At 35.6% G+C, this 16,189-nt stretch overlaps 1 long non-coding RNA gene across 1 annotated transcript in view; it reads left to right on the top strand.

The window, feature by feature from the left end:
* Positions 1-15,789, top strand: part of LOC148127622 (uncharacterized) — a 56,196-nt gene extending 40,407 nt beyond the window's left edge. Inside the window, exon 3 of the long non-coding RNA XR_015743838.1 lies at positions 14,033-15,789. This is a non-coding gene — a long non-coding RNA (uncharacterized LOC148127622). The remainder of the gene's footprint in view (positions 1-14,032) is intronic.
* The last annotated feature ends 400 nt before the right edge of the window (positions 15,790-16,189 follow it).

Here is a 16,189-nt window from a genome sequence, read left to right as displayed (position 1 = left end):
ATGTCTATCCTGGTTTATATATTTCCAACCCAAATAGCTGTTAGGTGACTTACATTCCTAACATTCTCCCCTTTTGGGTAGGACAATATATATAACCTTACATTCTAAATCCATAATCTTCACAGCTAGCCTTATGCTTTATAGAGCCTTGGGCCTTTGTAAAATAATCTGCTTTCTGACATGCAGTATTCTAGCTTAACCATCTTACTTTGCACACATTGTCTCACATTTAAATATCTTAAATCTGTGTGTCTTGTTCTTGTCTTAACAGCAATATTTGAATATTTGTATTGCTGATTGGTTATTTTCGTAAACAACAATAGAATCTGTTACATCTATTCCCATATCAATTAATAATTGCTTATACAAAACTAAATCTGTACATAATAAAGATAAACAGGAGAATTCAGCCTCCATTGTTGACAAACTTAAATATTTCTGTCTAATAGACCTCCATCCAATCAATTCTTTTCCCAATAATACAACAGTACCTGATGTAGATTTACGTGTATTTATGTCTGTAGCAAAACTTGCATCAGCATATGCATTTAAACTCAGTTCATCCTTAGGCTTCAAATACAATGCATAATGCATTGTTTGTTTCAGATATCTTAACACACGCTTAGCAGCTTGCCAGTTCCTTTCAGTTGGCTCAGCATTAAATCTCGCTAATTGATTAACACAGTATGCAATATCTGGCCTTGACCAATTACTGAGATAAGATAAACTACCAATCAAGGACTGATAAATGTTCTTATCAAAAACAGGACTTTGAACATCACTATGGCTAAACTCCTGACTCATTGGTGTTTTAGCCAGTTTACAATGTTCCATTTTAAAACTTTTTAGTAATTGGTTAATTTTATCTGCCTGTGAGATCTTGTATCCTCCCCTAGTTCTATCTATCTTTAAACCAAGATATTGTTTGATTTCTCCTAACTGTTTTATCTTAAATTTCTTTTCCAATAGTGAAATTATCTCAGTAGCTTCTTGTTCAGTTTTGGTGATTAATGCTATGTCATCAGTAAACAATAGCAACAATGAAATTACACCATTACTTTCTCTTTTGAACAAACATGGATCAGCCATGCCAGCTACAAAACCTATCTTAGTTCATTCTTTAACTATACATAGGTTCCACTCATATCCTGATTGCTTTAAACCACAAACCATCAATTTCCAGCAATCATTATTATCAGTATTATCATTTTTGAGACCTAAAGATTTCTTTAAATATATAGTGTGTTACAACGGTGCATGCAGATATGCCGTCTCTATATCTAAATGATTTACAATGTATTTCTCCTTAGCTGCCCACACTAATGCTGCCCTTAATGTAGTAGCCTTCAGACTAGGTGCAAACACCTCATCGTAGTCATTTACTGTCTGATTGAACCCTTGTGCCTATATATCCATTTATATTCTATGGCATGTTTACCTGATGGTAACTTAACATTTTCGAATACCTCCAGTCTTTTTAATGATTCGAGTTCCTTATCCATTGCTTTCTGCCAAGCAGCCTGATCCTTAGCAGGATACAGTTTTAGTTCACTATAATTACTTAGAACTGTATTCACTTGGCATACAACACTAGCCTGATATCTATCAGGTGGTCAAGTTACTCGGGTTGAACATCTTGGTAATACAGGGCTAACTGGTGGACTCACCTGTGCCATCTGCTCCTGTTCTTCTACCTCTTCCTGTGCCTGTTCTCCTACTTCCTCCTACTTCCTCCTGTTCTTCCTCTTTAATGGCTATTTATTGTATACTGATATCATCTTTAGGGACTATTTGGGTGTCAATAATAATATAACTGCTGGATTCCTGTTCCAGTTTACCCCACCCAACGTGCTCAAGAAATTTTGCATTAACACTACAATAAACATGAGCTGTGCCTTGATCCCAGAATCTAAACAATCTATGGTTGGCCTCATAACCCACAAAAAATAATTTCTTAGCCCTATGTTGCCCTTCCAGTCTTACTTGTGAGGGAATATGCACCCATGCTGGAGCTCCAAATGTATGTAGGTAACTTAAATTTGGTTTTCTGCCATGCCAACGAGTGAGTGGCAATTCACCAATTGTTGTATTAACTACATTGTTCAAAACATGGTTACTACACATTATGGCCTCACCCCACAGTGTTTCAGGTAAACCTGAATCAGATAACATAGTGCAAGCCATTGCTTGTAATGTTTGCCCTCTTCGTTCTACAAACGAGTTATGTTGTGGTCTGTAAGGTGCAGAACACTTTATGCTCAACACCAGCCAATTTTAACATTGTTTGGAATCTCTTGTTAACAAACTCAGTCCCATTATCAGTAATTAAAGTAATTACTTTACTCCTTATTTTTCTCTCAGCAAATCTTAGCCAGTTAAAGAAATGTTGGAATGTTTCTGTTTTGTTTTTCATGAGATAGCAGAAACCGTACCGTGAGTAATGGTCCATAATACTCAAAATATAGCAGGCACCTCCTAAACTTGGTTTCTTAGGACCAATGAAGCCAGCTAAAATAACCTCTAAAGGTACTTTGGTCTTAAACCCATTTAGTCTGTTTGCAGGGGTAACCTTGCTTTTATCTTGGCTACAAGCATTAAGTTTAAATTGCTACAGGGTTTCAATTTTACTCCCTCTGACAATTCAATAGTTTGTTTGAGCATTTTGAAATTGATGTGCCCCAGATGTCTATGTAATAAATTTATACATTCATCATGTGGTTTAACATTGTTATAAACTGAGTTAGCCATCTTCAACTGGTCATCATGTATCACATATAAATCATTCTCTAAATTAGCAGTAACCCTTTTATCCTCTTTCTCTATTATACAGTTATCTCCCCTAAAGGTTACTACATAACAAAAATTAGCTAAAGCCCTTACTGATAACAAATTAAATTTTAGTTTAGGTACATATAACATAGTTAAATGTTCGTTTATACAAGAACAATATGCAGTATCTTCACCTGCTGCATTAATCTTCCATCCATTTGCCAATGATACATGTTGCTTACTCATGGACATCTTTACAAACCTTTTCTATCTTTAGAAATGCATTGTGATGCTCCACTATCAACAACCCACAAATCATGGTTTACAGTTGAATTGCTAGACATAGCTAAACTAACATTCTTTTTGGCCTTCTGGTGATTACCAGTATTCTGTTGTTTTCCCTTCTTACAGAATCTAGCTATATGTCCCTTAGCCCCACAAGAAAAACATTTCCTAACAGTATAGGCAGTTGAAGACAAATCCTCTTCTTGTGGTTGTTCCTTCCTCAGTTGGTCCCTATCCAGCCATTTTCTTGCTTCTTCTAACAACCTTCCAGTTATGCCAGTCAATGTTAGTTCATCTCCGGGCAGGACTTCCAGTGAAGATACGTAATCATCATAACTTTCATCCAATGAGGAAAGAATGATGTAAACTTGATGCAGCTCTGAAAATATCAGTTCTTTTTCACGTAGCTCTTGAAAAGTTCTTTTCATGAAGTTTAAATGAGCTAACATATCTCCATCTTTCAGAAGACGTGCTCTAAACAGTTTACATGTAAGATGTATATGTGCACCTACACTGTCATGAACATAAATCCTCTTCAAATTCTACCAGCACTTAGCAGCAGACTCTTCTCCACGAATATGGACTAGCTGCTGGTCACTCAGTGTTAGTCCAATTATACAAAGAGTTTGTTCGTTGTTCTGTTTAAAGTCAGCAAACTTCTTGGCATCATCCTCATTATTTGGATCCCAAGCATTTACATCCGGTGGGTCTTGAACTACATTCCATAAACCTTCTTTACGCAGAAGTAGACTGCACTTCATAGACCAGGAAACATAGTTTGTTCCATCCAACCGTGTTATCAGTGATAGTGTCTTGTGCCATCTTTACCAGGATAGTAAACCACAATTAAACAGTAAACAGCTGTCTGTATACAGTGCTGTGCATTCACACTAACTCTCAGTTATCTGAGCCTGGCATGGCCTGGGCCCATAACCAGTGTTGAGGTAATTCCCCGTTAGGAGAATGAGCACATACAGGGAGACATAGTGAGAGAAGTGTTTGAATAACACACACACAGCACACAGATATACTGTACAGTAAATGTAGGTTTTTACATCCAGAAACTTTTAAGTGAAGTTCAAACACAGTCCAAAGTCATTCACAGATAACAGATCAGTCAGTTTTCAGTCCAGGGATAATCCAATATCAAAGTCCAGTGTCAAAAAAAAGTTCAGTAACAGACTTACATCAAATCCAAGAATAACAGTCCATTTAGAAGGAACGGCAATACTCTCCAACAGAAGGAAACAGACTCACTGAGAGACACTATCTTCTGAGACTGAGACTGAGACTGAGACTAAGACTAAGACAAAACAACCCAGGTTTCTGGCTCCATCTTATGGCCATTTGAGAAACCACACCCAATTACAATTTTCTTAAAGATACAGTATTAAAATGTCTATCCTGGTTTATATATTTCCAACCCAAATAGCTGTTAGGTGACTTACATTCCTAACAGACCCTCCAGAACAATTTCTTTGTTTTTATCAAAATTGCTCTGCTTATTCTCTGTTTAATTATTTCAATTATCTTTTTCTCTATATTCCTTTATAACATAACATCTCATCTTTTTTGTAGCAAATGTTCTCTTACATGCATTTTCCCTGATCCAGTTTTTCATTCAACTTCCCATTCGTGTTAACTTCCCTAGATGTATTAATCAACTCCATCCCACAAGATCAACTACCTTCATTCAGATTATAATATTCTTCTCCTTTTTCTTAAGTAATTTTCCTGCGTGGTTTATGATGACTTTTAAAGTCATCTAGTCACGGTTGTGTCAAAATAATAATGAAGACAAGCATTATATAATTGGTGGCTTAGTGATATTTCTCCATCCATTTTACTTGTATCATGCAAAATCAATACATCCATGTTATAAAGACACTAGTGGGAAAATAACCTTAGTTTTACAAACACACAACAAAAGTCATTTCCTTTCCTTCTTTAATAGTTATTTCTCGTATGTTCCAATCTTCTTTAGACTGTAATAATTCCCATACATTTTGGCCCTGGCCACCCATCAAGATTTTGGTTAATTGAAGTTTTTACATAATGTTTGATAAGATACAAAGGGTAGTTACCAGCTCTTAGTCATAGCCAAGCCACCTGTAGAATCGCACAGATAGTGGCTGTCCACGCTGACATATTTTGGTGAGTTTGCCACAAACATAATGAAGAACAATAAACAGGGATTCTAACTGGGGTTTTAACTTATTCTATGCAAGCTAGGATCTCTAATCCAGGTTAATTTATAAACCATATTGTTACCCACTTGCCATCAATAAGGAGACACTAAATGTATTTAGGGTTTTTTGTTACTCAGATAATTTATTTTTATTTTATTTGTTTGTCAAGCATATATGAGAAAACAAGTATAAGTGTGAACATAATATATAAACATGTAAGTATAAACAGTTATGAGTATATACATAATAAATGAGTACAAATAAATGGATAAATGGGAACAGGAGGACAGGGATGGTGGGCACGCTGGTGTGCTTATGCACACCCCTTACAGGCCTCTTGGGAATGGAGCGAGGTCCTCGGTAGGCAGTTTAAGATTAAAGTTTTTGGGGTTTGAGGATGTAACAACAGAGTTAAGTAGTGAGTTCCAGGAATTGATCATTCTGTTGCTGAAGTCGTATTTTTTGCAATCAAGTTTGAATCGGCTTACTTTGAGTTTGTATTTATTGTTTGCCCGTGTGTTATTGCAGTTGAAGTTGAAGTAGTTGTTGACAGGTTGGACGTTGTAGCAGACAATTTTCTATAGTAAGCTTAGATCAGACCATAGGCGGCATAGTTCTAGGCTGTCCAGGTCCAAACTTTTGAGCTAGTAGCATAAGGTAATATGCTACTTTTTATTACATATTATATAAGGTAATAATGAAGAAGCCTGACTTGAATGTTTCTAATAATCAAAAGCATCTTCTGATCCTGTCCAGGGTGCTTATGAAAGATGTCTTCCTTCACTGAATATTCTTAGTATTGCAGTTACTTCTTCTAAACAGAGCAGTCCACATAGGCTCCATCCTGCCTGCTAACTACCAGTCCAGCATGGATGAGATGGAATGTAGTAAAGAAGTGGATCCCAGAAGGGTGGGTGTGCATTTCAAAGGAATGAAAGGCAACTCGGCCTAGATGTTATGTGTGAGAGAAAAAAAGGTGAAGACAGCCTCTCCCTAATAGTTCACAGAATATATTGTACATGCAGACAGTAGAGTCTTCATTCTGGCAAGATTTTGTCTATACAGTAGGTGTGAGACAATAAAGAAATCAGCTTGGAAAGAATTGTTACGTGTCATTCTTGGTTTTGCTCCTGACAATCAATCTCATTCCTGATTCTTCTCTTTCATTCCAGCCATATCAATATCACAGAGTTCCCCAAGTTTTTCAAAGCTGCTACAAATCTGTCAATCATTTGAAATCCTCACGGCCAAGTCACTGCTTTGTTTGAGGTGTACATTCAAGTCTGATTCACTCAAGAAGCAATATTATAATTGCTTTGATCTCAGATGTTGGGCTTTAGTGACAAGCCAAACCACCAGATCCTCATTTAGCCTACAGATGGGGGGTGGGGGCAATGATCATGCTTGACTGTTTATGACCCTGAGATTCACATTATCTCAATAATTTCATTGACATATTAATGACATGCAAATTATGGCTCCTAATTTAGCTTTTCTTTCCCCACATCAAAATAACATTGTACATGTAAGATGCATCTTGTTACTCAAGACCACACACATTTAAATGTTTGCTCAAAGCACTAATTTAAATTTACCATCAGAAATATGACTACATGTTGTCTGGCCTTTATGAACAACTTGTAACAAAAAGGGAATCTCCCAGAGACAATTGAGATTCATCATAATATGTTTTAAAGAGCACTGCCACAAGCAGTTCTTGGAGTGCGTTTTAGTAGCTCACTATATATATCTTTTAGAATAAGGCATAATTAGAATCCTTGTTTATTGTTCTTACCCAAGGTATAAATCCCTAATTTTCAGATGGAAAAATGTTTAGCTGTAGCTCAAAAAGCTATCAAAGTGGCATGTTTTAACTCTGAGAGGAAAAAGAAACAAAACATTAACAGGTTGGTAATTAGTTTAGTGGTTTATTTTTATTATGCTCAATAGTTATTTAAGTTATTTAATTCAGTGGTAGGGAAATCATGTAAAGCTAATGGCAGGGTTTAGAGACAATTATTTAACAGTGGGCAAAGGATAGAGCTGTGGGGACAGTTGAATCTTTGCTTTGAAATCAATGGGATCCAAATATTATAAAGACAGAAGCTAACAACTATGACCTATCATTGCATAGTATAAAATTCATAATAATAATACCAAACAGCAATTTTAAAATTTTAAAAAGATCTGTGTATTGACTGTCAAATGAAATTTGTTTATCACACATATCCTAAATGGGGGGTGAGATTTTAAGTGTGGTTGTTTTTATTAACTTGTTGCTAGTTGAAAGTGCTAGTTGAAAAGGAACTAATGGATTTCAACTATTATAGTTGCCATGGTGCCAAAGCAGGGGAGGAAGGGTTTTTGTGATTGTTCATGAACCCCTTGTAGTGACCTCTGCCCCAGAAGTGATTAGACCTTTGGTAATTAATGAATCATCTAGCTTTCTCTATATGCTCCTGGACTTTGTCCAGAGACTGGTGTTCTAAAAACTTCTGGGTTTGGGTGACTTCCATGCCTTGGAGAATAGCTGCAGTCTAGCTCATGGGTTGATAGCTTCTGTGGCAACCATAGGACTGTTGACATTTCGAGTGCATAAAACATATATGAAAATGAAAGACATTAGCACATCTCAGTTGAAAGATCAAATAGTAGATCATAGCCACCCTGGTAGACTCTTTTTACTGTCTCTGTCTCAGGCATTACTAAGTGTTCCCAGATTGGTGTTTGTAGCTCAGCCTGACAGACAATTCCATCTTGCACCTGAATAATCTGTGAAAAGCAGAGATAAGCAAAATAATGAATGAGATTGTTCTTGTGAGGCCTCTGCCCAGTTACCATTCCCAAGCAACTCCTTGTTTTATCAAGGAGCTGGAAAAAATTAAGCATGAAACTGAAAGACAGGCTAGAGCAATAGTGATGAAAAGCCAGAAGTGGGCTATATCCTAGTGAGAATCACACTCAGGCCTACAATTAGCAATAGCAGCAATGAAGCATCAGTTCTTATCCAAACTTACAGATTATTACCTACAATCTATTTTCACTACACCTATACATTCTCCTCCCTCTCTTCCCCAGTGTAGTGTTTTATGTACATGTCAAAATATTTTTTTTTTCTCAAGCAACTATCTTAGTATTGGTCTGTGCAGTAGGCCAGATACAAGAATGTGATGAATGTTAGAATTAGAACTGAATGGATTCAAATCTCTCTACTCCATCTCAAAACTGGGGTTTCAAGTGCTTCTGATGTACTCCTCCATTTATTATAAATCAAAGGATCAGAGCACTAGGAAGCTTGAATTATTTTCTAAACCGGCCTTTGGCCTTAGGACGCAATGGGCACATTGGGCCACAACTATTATTTTGAGATGAACTGCACTAGCGACAACTATTCAGTATTTGTTAACAGCCTTCATTTTATTGTATCATATTTGTCTTTCTTCCCCAGTTTTATTTTTCTCAAGTGGATTGTCAAAAACATCAGATAAAAACAATGGAATAGCGGTGTTCTAGAATCTTAAACACACACATACAATACATTATGGCATACAGTACACTTTTGTGGGTTAGAGCCACACCATCAGATGCTCAAAAGCTTATGGCAAAAAAAAATGTTTGTCTTATAATTCACTCAGTGGTTTCTTCCATTTCAAACAGAAAATTGAAAAAGTTGAAGGAGCTGGTTTTTTAGTCAGTGCCACCAGTTAATCCTGATACAAGAAGAATCACAATTCCTATGCTGTTGACTTTCTGCAAAATTATACAAATTGAATTATTTTGAAGAGCGTTTAAAGTTATGCCATCAGTTCATTAGTTTGTTTATGGAAGTGAAAACTTTGAATTTAAACTATTGATTTATTTTATCACGGATGTTTTATTATACTGCTTTCTTCTTCACTGTATTCACAGCAGGACTGTAAATGGGTGATTTCTCATTGGTCTGTGCTTTTATTGGTATCTTAATATACAATCTTTAGTCTGTCTGTAGAGGCATATGTTTTAAAGAAGTTCAATACTCTGATACATTATTTTAAAATTCCAACCCAAAATGGAAAAAGTTTTATTGCATTATAAGAGAAAGTATGCCGAAAATAACATATTTTAGTATGTGATATATTTATTTTTGCCAGTTCTAATTCATACAAATTTATTATTCATCACTTTAAGGAAGTGTTTTCATAAACTTTCAGAACCTTTGCCTTTCTTGTGAAAATTAATAATTGTACTTCATTAAGTACTGGGTAAATTAACATATCTTTATACATTTATTTTCCTTCATAATAATAGACTTTTATGCAAATTCACAGCTTGTTATTGAGGCAACATTGTTATTAGGATTTAATTCAGAAATGTATCTGCATTAATTGCTCTAATAAAAGGACTGCAAACTTTAGTAGTTGTGGTCAGAGTCTTTCAGAGAGTTTAAAGATGCCATTAACAATTTCTAGCTTTTCATTTTCTGGGAAACTGGTTAGGGTGGAAATCTTTCCATGAAAAGAGAACCGCCGAAAGTGTCTTTTAGAGAGTCTAAAATTACTTACCAAAATTTACTCACCTCGTAGTGCCAATTATCTGATGGAAACATGGTCGTTTGATGTGGAGCTACATCCCATTTGATGTAAGCGTGACAGTGGACTTTAAGTTACAGAAACCTGTAATAATATGTTTACTATAACATAAACTTTCCTTCATAAGAATAAGGATAGCCAGACTCCGAATTAGCAGGATTGACTTTGTTTATTTCTAGTCTCCAAGATCAACCGATGCAAAAGCCGTACATTTAGAGAATCCTGAGCTACTTGTTAGTACTTGCCACCATATAGGGCCCACAACCCATTGCATAAATTCATTCCTCAAGCTTTCTTCATTTCAACAATAAAAATCTAATGTGTGGATGATGAGAGCAATTCTGTTGCTGTTTTTGCTGAAAAAGTAAGTTGGAAATCCTTCCAAATTATCACAAATCAGCTCATCATCTATTAAATGATCCAAATATAAGTCCTGTCCAGTCCTGGCTACAGTCTATTTGGCCTGATTCTGTAATTTATTACGTACATTTATTAGTTTTAATCATGTTTGGAATTCATAAGTTCTGTATGTCAGAAACCATAATCACACAAATAAACTATGAGAGACAACTCTGAGTTAAGTAAATGTCATTTTTACATTTAGTTACCTTTGATCGTACTGTATTTTAAAGTGCAACCACCTGAGCTTGCAGGATAGAATGCTGGCTATATCTAAAACCTGAATAAATTGAGGATAATTATACCATACGCTGCATTTGCCAAGAGGGTGAAAACAATGTTTACAGGTAAGGAAGGCGGCAAAATTATTGTGTTGAGCCAAGAAAAAAAGATGTTGTTATGCTCCAAAACACCACTTTCCATAATGAAAAGGTCTGGATATAAATACAGGAAATAACATAATTAACATACATCATTAAAGCAAGGAGAGAGAATGTATCTTGGATCAGAATGTATTAATGGTATATTAAATAAAGAGAAGAATATGATCCAGAACTAAACATATTACAGTACTTTAGCAATGGAGATTAATGCTGGTTCTGTTCTGTATATCAATTCACAATTCTACCTGTCAAAATGGCACTCTGTTACCAGACCAGAATGTAAGTAGCCCTCCTCCCTCCAAAAAATATAAATTATCTGATCTTTTAAGAACAAATTAGCATTTTGGAGCACAATCCATAAAGAGGGCCAAGCCCTCTAGCAGTCCCGCGGGCTAGTGAGCCATTTTTATGGTATGCATTTTTAATACCATCTGATCTCACAAAAACACTTTTAAATGTCAGAGTTAACATGTATTTAAAAGTCAATGTGAGAGTTAAAGATGTGCTTATAAGTATTTAATTTTGTTGTCTGTCTTGTTTACTTAATTTCAAATTTATGACTCAGTTTAGTCTAATGGTTAAGGCACCAGGCTAGAAACCATGAGACTACCTGTCAATGACTACTTCAGCTTCAACCACAATAACACACGGGCAAAAATAGATACAAACTCAAAGTAAACCGCTCCAAACTTGACTGCAGCAAATACGACTTTAGCAACAGAGTGGTCAATTAGAAGAGATTGGACTGCCATTGGTCAGAAATGGTGTAGGGTCTCCCACTTGGGCAGTGGGTTGGGCTGGATGACCTATAAGGTCCAACTATGATTATCTGTTATCTGTTAATTCCTGGAACTCACTACCTGACTCTGTTGTTACATCCTCAAACCCCCAAAACTTTAACCTTAAACTGTCTACTGTGGACCTCACTCCATTCCTAAGAGGTCTGAAAGGGGGCATGTATAAGCACACCAGCGTGCCTAATGTCCCTGTCCTACTGTTCCCATTTATCCATTTATTCGTACTCATTTATCATTTATTATGTATACACTTATACCTGTTTATACTTATATGTTTATATGCTATATTCATTTTCTCATACATGCTTGACAAACTAAACTATAAATAAATAAACAAACAAACAAACAAACAAATAAATAAATAAATAAACCATGAGTTCTAGTTCAAACTTAGGCATGAAAGCCAGATGAGTGATTTTGGGATGGTCTGTTCCTCTCAGCCCAACCACCTCATAGCACTGTTGTTATGTAGAAAATAGGAGGAAGGAATATTAGATGTGTTCACCGCCTTGAATTACTTACAAAGCAATAAAGGTGGAATAAAAAAATCTAAAAAGAAAACAAACATAGTAGTTCATTAAATCAGGTCAATGGTATTCTCATTTTTCAATCATTTTAGAATAAAAGTGGTTGTTAGTATCTATAATCTGCTTTAACAAGGGGTTTCAAATAGATAAAAAATATTTTTCCTGAAGTAGTTTATATTTCATAATCCAGACCTAGGAAATTGTGAAATTTGTGTTGATACTGTTTTGTTACATTATCTTTTCAACAAATTTTCCACAGCACTTAGAGCTTTTTGTGAATTAGGACAGAAGGCTACTTCAGGCAAAGCTGTAGTCTCCTAATTCCTTCCATGTACAACACATAATCCAATGTATAATTAGCCATGCTTTGCATTTACTATTTCTCTCCAATATCCTGCATTCATAAGAAGCCAAAATAAAATTAATGAGATTTACTTGCTCTCAGATAAACAAACTTATTAAACAGGGTCACTGTTTCTCATGAAGTTATACTACAACTAGAAAAATGCTAGAATCCCATCAACATTGCTGACTTATTCCAAATCCTCCCCTTTTTTATTCAAAGGCAGTTGATGATATAACAATAAAAGTTTTCATTTCAATTCAATCAGCACTATTACATCACTTCATTAAACAGAGAGAAAGGAGGCACAGAAATAACTACAATATTCAACAAATATTACATCTTCCTTTTCTTAATACAAAGATCATAACTTGAATTTTCCATATTGCTCTTTGTTCTTAGGACATTATCAGGAAAATGGTAATACATGACACTATGATATGCTAATTAACAAGTGGTAGATAAATTTGAACTGGATGATAAAAAAAGAAAGAAATGGATATATTTCTGGTTTGAAAATTGATGCCTCGGACATCAGTGAAAATCAATAGTGCCTCAGCCATCAATGGTCCCTCATCCAACTTGAGAGAAATTAATCCTGGGTACCATCTTTTTCTTTTCTTATTTCGTACTATTATTTTAAAATTTGCCACCAAATATACACTAAAAGACTGGCTCTCTCTGTTCCAGATCTGCTTTATATACAAGCAGCCCTCCAGTTACAATGGCAGTTAGACTGGAATTTACATCACTAAGTAATGCAATTGTAAAGCTTCTCGTTACGTGACCACATCACTTAGTGATGATGGCCATTCTGGCATTTCCTGCTGCTGCCATTACCAAACCCCATCAGTTCAATTAATGCCAAGTGCCAGGCCAGATCTGCTTGGATAGCTGCAGGAGCAAAAAGACGGAGTTGACCAGCTGAGGGCAATACAGCAAAGGGCAGCAAGGGCCACATAGTGCAGAGGCCCAAAAGGGCAGAGATAGCAGATAAGTGTGTGCGGGATGTTAAGCATTCAAATTTTGATCACATGATTGTAGGGGTGCTGCAACATTCGAAACTTTGGGAACCAGGCTTAAGTATCATTTGTTCAGTGCCACCATAACTTTGAACCATCACTAAATAAATGCTCATAACTCCAGGACTACCTGTGCTGAATTAAAATACGTATAGAGATTCATACTGTATAAATCTCAGGTGACAACACTAATATGAGAATTTAGTAATAAGTGAAAAGCCACCAGATTACTTGGAGTAAAATCTCATTTTAGTAACATGAGAACCATTAGTTGTTTATTATTTACTAGCTTGCCCTAGCTGAAGAAACAAAAGTAGAACAGACCAGTGCTGGGATTCACATTTTTTTTTTACTACTGGCTCTATGGGCGTGGCTTGGTGGGCGTGCCAGGGGAAGGATACTGTAAAATCTCCAGTCAGAGGTGGTATTTGCTGGTTCTCCAAACTACTCAAAATTTTCACTGGTTCTCCAGAACTGGTCAGAACCTGCTGAGTACCACCTCTGGAACAGACCAATACTATCATTTTCAATTTGAAAAGTATGCATTTTCTACATAATTTTTGTTTGTAATTTTCCCATAGGAAAATGCATTTTTTGTCTAACATACATATTTTTATGGATGTTTTTTTCATTTTACGATTATTATCAAACTGTAAAGTTCATTGCAAAAATTTGGAAATTTTATATGTCTCTTCTGTCCAGTAATCTAAAAATTTTCTTTGCTAAATTTCTCGTCCCTCTCTAAACCAGATTCGAAATGCATCAGACACCTGGAGAAGAAACCTGCTAAGAAAACCAAGGAAAATGGAAAGAATACTTAAATCTGATCTTGGTGTTCAAAAATAATAACTTTATAATCCAAATACATATGTATCAGGCAGTTGTTGGAGAGATGAAGTACAATATTGTAGGAATTAAGGATAAATAGGCAAGACTTGCATATTTGCCTGGGTATTTCTTATTAGACAAGTGCCTTGACATTATCCAGATATATTTTCCACATATTCCATTGGGTATAATGATGTTTTAATAGGGACATGTATAACTGTTATTTTATTATACATATAGTAGTCCTTGACTTATGATCACAACTGGGCCCAGAATTTATGTGGCCAAGTGAGAAATTTGTTAAGTGAGTTTTGCCCCCATTTTATGATTTTTCTTGTCACATTCGATGACTGAATCACTGCAGTTGTTAAATTAGTAACATGGTAGTTAAGTCAATCTGATTTCCCCATTGACTTTGCTTGTCAGAAGGTTGCAAAAGGGGATCAAATGACCCAGGACAGTGCAACCATTGTAAGTGTGAGTCATTTGTCAAGCATCTGAATATAAATCATGTGACCATGAAGATGCTGCAATGATCATGTGAAAAATGATCAGTCACTTTTTTCAGTGCTGTAGTAAAGTCAAATTATCACTAAATGAACTTCGTAAGTCAAGGACTACCTGTAATCTCACGTCACTTTTATAATAATTATTGGTGTTTTTGCAGAACTGTGTAATACTAGGAATGTTTAGCTGCACTGGTGGCATATGACTAGTTGCCTAAGCCAAATGAAAGCAATTTTCAAAGAGAAGTGCTTTTGGTTTTTTTCCAGACTTCCAAAGCAACTGTGAACAGGATATAAGCTGAGTCTGTAAAGCATTCCTTTGTATAAAAACTGCATTTCCTCAGTTTAGGGAAGACATTTCAGTAGCATGGATTATGATGATTCTATTTCATATTGCCACAAAGGTGCCCTACAAAATGATAGGATCACTTTTAAGCCCTTCTACTTATTCCTGCTTGAGATGAAATGGGAAAACTACCAGGAGAAAACCACTTTTTTTCTGGCCACTGTTCTGAAAGCAAAATGTTCAGCCGCATTGGTTTTGTAGTCAGTCCTAATACACATAGATCTAATTTTCTAAACCATAGAAAAAAGAAGGGATGATTAAATAACCTCATTTGACCAGTTTTAAATTCCTCCTACACAAAGAGCCAGCCAAAGTATTTTATATTATTTAAGCTAACTTCAGAGTTTGAATTATTTAAGAAGTTTTATGCTGGCCTTATCCACAAAAGATAATTTCAGTCTCTATAGCTTTGCACTGCATCTAGCAACCATGTGCTTTCCAAGTACAATGAAATAAAATATGGGGACTGATAATATCAAGCTGTATCTGTAGGGTGATACAATGAAAAGTGGAGGAAGGCTGAAAAATTAAAGCTGCGGAAGGGCTTTGCATTACTGATTTCCCAGAGTTAAATCAGCTTTGCTGCCAAAATCTGGCTTCAGTCTGCTGGGCAGACATCTCCTCGGTTTCCTGCTGTAGTCAACAAAACCATTGAGCTTTTTCTTGTAAAATGCCCTAAGGAAACTTGAGAGGGAAAAAAAAACAATTATGCCATTTAAAATGGCTTAAATGGCTGGGGGATCCACTCCTTTTACTCCTTTTATGAACAGTACATTGAATTCCCTTGATTTTTATAATACATAAACATGACCTACGGAATTAATTTTAAAAATCAAAAAGGAAATAAAAAGCATTACTTTGATCAACATGCATTTAATTTTGGAATATATTCCAAATATATTAAAATGTCTTCAAAGAAAAACCAAAAAGTCCAGTTGCCTCTTGAAAAAGCACCTTTGGGCTAGAAATTGTTCTTCAGCTATATCTGGGTTTTAACCTTCTGCCTGTCTCTGAAATACATCCTTAGTGCCATTTGGCAACATAAAAAAGCATGCCAAATTGACACGATTCCTTCAGGAGGTTGACCAATTCAAATTCATTGCCAGGTTGTATGTAACAAAATATTCTGGCAATTTGACATAAACAAATGTGATATTATCACTTAGGAGAAATTTTTTTAAAAAAACTGGCATTTATTTTTATGTGATTAGAAATGTTTTAGAAAAT

This window comes from Pseudonaja textilis, chromosome 1 (genome assembly GCF_049901715.1).
Source record: "Pseudonaja textilis isolate UNSWEBS1 chromosome 1, rPseTex1.2, whole genome shotgun sequence".
Taxonomy (NCBI): Eukaryota; Metazoa; Chordata; class Lepidosauria; order Squamata; family Elapidae; genus Pseudonaja; species Pseudonaja textilis.
This window is presented reverse-complemented; position numbering and strand designations above follow the sequence as displayed.